The sequence below is a fragment of the Procambarus clarkii genome, chromosome 78 (genome assembly GCF_040958095.1).
Source record: "Procambarus clarkii isolate CNS0578487 chromosome 78, FALCON_Pclarkii_2.0, whole genome shotgun sequence".
Classification (NCBI taxonomy): domain Eukaryota; kingdom Metazoa; phylum Arthropoda; class Malacostraca; order Decapoda; family Cambaridae; genus Procambarus; species Procambarus clarkii.
The window spans coordinates 13,307,762-13,312,761 of NC_091227.1; the positions used below are offsets into that span (position 1 = coordinate 13,307,762).

At 44.6% G+C, this 5,000-nt stretch overlaps 2 protein-coding genes and 1 non-coding gene across 3 annotated transcripts in view; 2 read left to right on the forward strand and 1 right to left on the reverse strand.

Moving 5' to 3' along the window:
- The window catches only part of LOC123746147 (protein draper), a 691,165-nt gene that overhangs the window by 300,127 nt on the left and 386,038 nt on the right, over positions 1-5,000 (reverse strand). The gene's annotated exons all lie outside the window — the stretch shown is intronic.
- Positions 1-5,000, forward strand: part of LOC138357486 (uncharacterized) — a gene marked incomplete at its 5' end in the record, with an annotated part of 120,603 nt that overhangs the window by 75,510 nt on the left and 40,093 nt on the right. The gene's annotated exons all lie outside the window — the stretch shown is intronic.
- TRNAT-CGU (transfer RNA threonine (anticodon CGU)) lies at positions 3,670-3,740 on the forward strand. Its single transcript has one exon. It is a non-coding gene; the product is annotated as a tRNA-Thr (tRNA).

Consider the following 5,000-nt stretch of genomic DNA (forward strand, 5'->3'; position numbering starts at 1 on the left):
CTCTCACTTATGGTAGGTAATTTTAACTCTGCTCTCATATTAACTATTCTCGTGGACTTTGGAGCCCCAAGGATAAGACTCATAGCTTCATTTTGCAAAGTTTCAAGAGATTTCAGCTCTTTGTCTGTATACAGTGTGAGATGTAGAGCATTGTAGTCAATCAGAGAGCGTATAAATGATACATAAAACATTCTAGCAAGTCTCACGTTAAGTCCATGATTGACACCAACAAGGACCTGCAAGGGCTTTAATCACTCCCAAAGTCTTCTCTTGAGAGAAGAAAGGTACCCAGGGTCGTTAATGGGGACACCAAGGTATCTGTAAGACTCGCAGTTCTCAAGTGCTCGCCCATCTATATGATAATTGGCTGGTGGAATACCACATGGAATGAGGGCACGAGTTTTCTGTACAGAGATAAGGAGGCCACATTCCTCAGCTCTAGTAGCAAAAGCGTCGAGCAGAACTTGCATTCTAGGCTCGGTGGCAGCCTGTAAACATATATCATCAGCATAAAAAATGACAGTGTCTTCATTATTAGTTGGAAGATCTTTAATAAGTTTATGTATCAGAACGTTGAACAACAAGGGACTGAGGACCCCTCCTTGTGGAGTTCCCAGTTCAAAGTGTTTGCTCTCTGTGCTTTTAACACCATTAAACAAAACATATGTTGTTCGATTAGACAAATAGTCCTTTATCCATTTCAGTAATTGTCCTTTTATTCCCAGCTCAGCAAGCTGTTCTAGTATGAGTTCCCTGTTTGCTGTAGCAAAAACTGCAGCTAGGGCGATGAAGACTGTTTGAGGGGAAGCTTCAATATGACCGAAGTACTCAGCAAAACTGTTGTGTACTGAGCCCAGGCATAAATCCAAACAGTTGAGGTGACAGGTGCCCCTGTATACGATACATGAGTCGGTTAAGAACAATACGTTCACAAGCACTTTATAGACACACGATGTTAGATATGTGTCTATAATTATCTGAGTGTGGTTTGGGGATGGGAACAATGACACTCTTTGTCCAAGCATCAGGTAATGGTGGGGGTGGTGTGTGGAGGGGTGGGGGGTAGGGGAAAGGGGTGGAGGGGTGGGGTGGGGTTATGGGAGGGGGGGTGGAGTGTACAGGGGCGGAGGTATGGGAGGGGGGTGGTGTGTACAGGGGTGTGGGGAGGGATGGGGGTGACAATATTAGCGGCAAGAGTAGTAGTTGGTAAACTCTCGACGGGTCGAACAAATTGCATAACGTGAAAATAACCTTTACATCAGAAAGCATATTTTTAAATAACTAATTGCAATCAATATTGATACAATTCATTCAATTAAATACCTTAATACGAAAAATAATAATGGTTTAAAACAAATAACAATAAAACGTATACAACCCTAAGACTTACGAGAGAAAGACAAAACATGAACGAGACGAGTGTGTGACGGGTGAGGCACTTGTCCCAGCCTCACACAGCTCCCAGCACCGACACACTGCACCAATCTGTCCTCAACACACTTCACTCAACACAAACAACCTCACACACTCACTCACTCACTCACTCACTCACTCTCTCTCTAAGAAGAAATCCTAAACCCAGCTCCAAGTGGGAAGCTTGCTGTTGTCACAACAAATTACCGGCCTCTTAGATATATAATTTATCAATAGATCGTTCAAAGTTCTTCTAAAATATACTTGAATATGGACAAAGTCTTCCCAACACCGTAACCGCGCCGTGTAACACTAGCTTATATTAACTCTTGATAAATCAGAGATAAACTGAATAACACTTCCTACTGGTTGCACTTGGTAACACTTTGCAACATGTTCACTTGAGACAGTTAAGCAAGTCCCAGCTGTGTCTGGGGTACAAGTGACAGGATGAACAACCCAGCGGGTTTTCTTCCTATTGGGGAGTGTTGTACATGCTGCTATGGCGGTGTGTCCACTCACAAGATGAGTGGCGCTGCCCAATACTGTCACTATGGCGGTGTGTCCACTCACAAGATGAGTGGCGCTGCCCAATACTGTCACTATGGCGGTGTGTCCACTCACAAGATGAGTGGCGCTGCCCAATACTGTCACTATGGCGGTGTGTCCACTCACAGGATGAGTGGCGCTGCCCAATACTGTCACTATGGCGGTGTGTCCACTCACAAGATGAGTGGCGCTGCCCAATACTGTCACTATGGCGGTGTGTCCACTCACAAGATGAGTGGCGCTGCCCAATACTGTCACTATGGCGGTGTGTCCACTCACAAGATGAGTGGCGCTGCCCAATAAACTCGCCCCTCAGAGCAAAATTTAAAATTTAAAAATTTACTTTGCAACAATTGATTGCGGTAAAACCTTGAGGCTACTGGTTATTGAAACATTGGTATTTAAGATGCAATGTACTATATGAACTGAAATATGGAATGCCACGGATGATTACACCTGGAACCAATGGCATCTTTCTAAGGAAAATGCTACACAGGGAAATCTTACTAAACTAGACACGCCACCATCCTGCCTGATGTTTAGCTGCACTGAGGCAAGAAGCTTTGCTTGGCTTGAGAGTCCTCTTCTAGCTGTCATTAACGACTGACAAGTTGTTAACAAAATTGAACTCGGATGATTAGGAGGTTCCATTACTTGACGAAAACAAAGATGGAAATGGTATCAGGACCTCGATAAAAAGAACCAGAGGCCAGATTCACGAAGCACTTACGCAAGCACTTACGAACCTGTACATCTTTACTCAATCTTTGGCGGCTTTGTTTACAATTATTAAACAGTTAATGAGCTCCGAAGCACCAGGAGGCTGTTTATAACAATAACAACAGTGGATTGGCAAGTTTCTATGCTTGTAAACTGTTTAATAAATGTAAACAAAGCCGTCAAAAATTGAGGAAAGATGTACAAGTTCGTAAGTACTCGCGTAACTGCTTCGTGAATCTGGTCCCTGGGGTGTATAACTCGCTGTTTCACTCTGGGAGAAAACCCATTTTGTCTCTTCCCTTCTAACGACCAGGCAGCGTACTCCAGCCTGCCCTGGTGAACTACCTTGTGCTAACTACTGCAATCCAACAACAGATAGTTGAACATCTGGACCATGATTAATCAAGCATTTATGATACCACTTACGAAACCTGTGCATCTTTACTGATTCATTGAGGCTTTGTTAACACTTATTCAACATTTCATTAACTCGGAAGAGCTCGGAGGTTGTATTTAACAATACTAACCTTCGGTTGTGAAGTTTGGAAGCTAGTTAACAAATAAATACACTCTAACCTGCATGAGTAATTAAAGATGCAAAGGTTTCGTAAAAGAACAGGTAAATGCGTATTTGAATCATGGCTCAGGAAAACCAACCCTGCATACCACATCACCAGCAGAGTGTTTTCAGATGGCAGATCTCGGAACACAAGCTTGATATCATGTTATGACTGGATATTAAATCACACAGAGAAGGTGGCCGGGCTGTCTGTCGGCTGCCAGAAAGCCTTCAACTCAGTACCCAAGCTGAGACTCGTGCTCAAGCTGGAGAAACAGGCAGGAGTGATAAGAAAGTGATAAGAGAAGGACAAGTGATAAGAGAGAAAGCAAGAGAATCACTTTTGAGAGGAAAGATTTCAGAATGATGAGATGTTATGACTAGCTAGGTTACACACACACACACACACACACACACACACATTAGGGGCCTCGTAGCCTGGTGGATAGGGCGCAGGACTCGTAATTCTGTGGCGCGGGTTCGATTCCCGCACGAGGCAGAAACAAATGGGCAAAATTTCTTTCACCCTGAATGCCCCTGTTACCTAGGAGTAAATAGGTACCTGGGAGTAAGTCAGCTGTCACGGGCTGCTTCCTGGGGTGTGTGTGTGTGTATGGTGTGGAAAAAAAGTAGTTAATAAACAGTTGATTGACAGTTGAGAGGCGGGCCGAAAGAGCAAAGCTCAATCCCCGCAAACACAACTAGGTGAATACACACACACACACACACACACACACACACACACACACACACACACACACACACACACACACACACACACACACACACACGCACGCACGCACGCACGCAAGAGGGAGGGTGTGGTGGGAATGACAGCAACACCAGACTCCAGCGAGGCGGCCCACACACAACACTGACTCACGCGACAACAACACAACATATACAACTCCCCATAAACTACACACCTGTGTACACACGCGGCAACTCAACCAGTGTTGGAAGGTAATCTCTCTCCGGGAACCCGAGTCATCCGGGAGGCTGGTGACCAGCTGTGGTGGTCATCACTGCCGGGTCAACAACATCCGGGAGCCCCAAAGGTTACGGGGTAGAGTGGTGAGGCATCGAGAGATGTTATGAGCCCCATGTAGCCTGGGTGGAACGAGTCTACCCACTGAGAGAGTTATTCTACCTGCCGGACCTGAGATTGAGAGGTCAGAGGAAAAAAATGTATATATTAAACAACTGAATAACGTCACTAGCAGAGGATGGGCGTTGGTAATAAGTGAGATGTCGATACTTTGGGGGACGTGAAGTGACGCTAGCAGGAGGTCGTGACCTCACTTGAGTCACGACCGTCGTCAGAGATGGTTGTACTTCGTTGATTCTCCCGGAATAAGGAAGACTATAGCTCCCTGTGTTAGTGCTGGCGTGAAGACTACTTGTCTGCAAGTGTGAGGAGGCTGTTGGGGACTTAGTACACCATTTCTCTGTGATTTTGATAATTAGAGGCGACCTGAAGTGAGTGTTTGGCCGCGCCTTGGTGGACCTCTAATTGTGTTGATTCCTCAAGAGGAAGGAAGCTAGCAGGCGTTTCTGTGGTGGAGCCTGCTAGGTGACGAGGCAATACAAAAAAAATAAGATAGTGTTGCAAGAGAATTAAGAACTTTTTGCCGAGATATGTAAATATGTAATTGAACCAAATATTGAGAAGTGTATAATGATTTCATTGACAAAAATCCTTAAACAAAAAAGAGTGTTAAAAGTACTTCGTGATTTTGAGTCGATTATATTATTATTA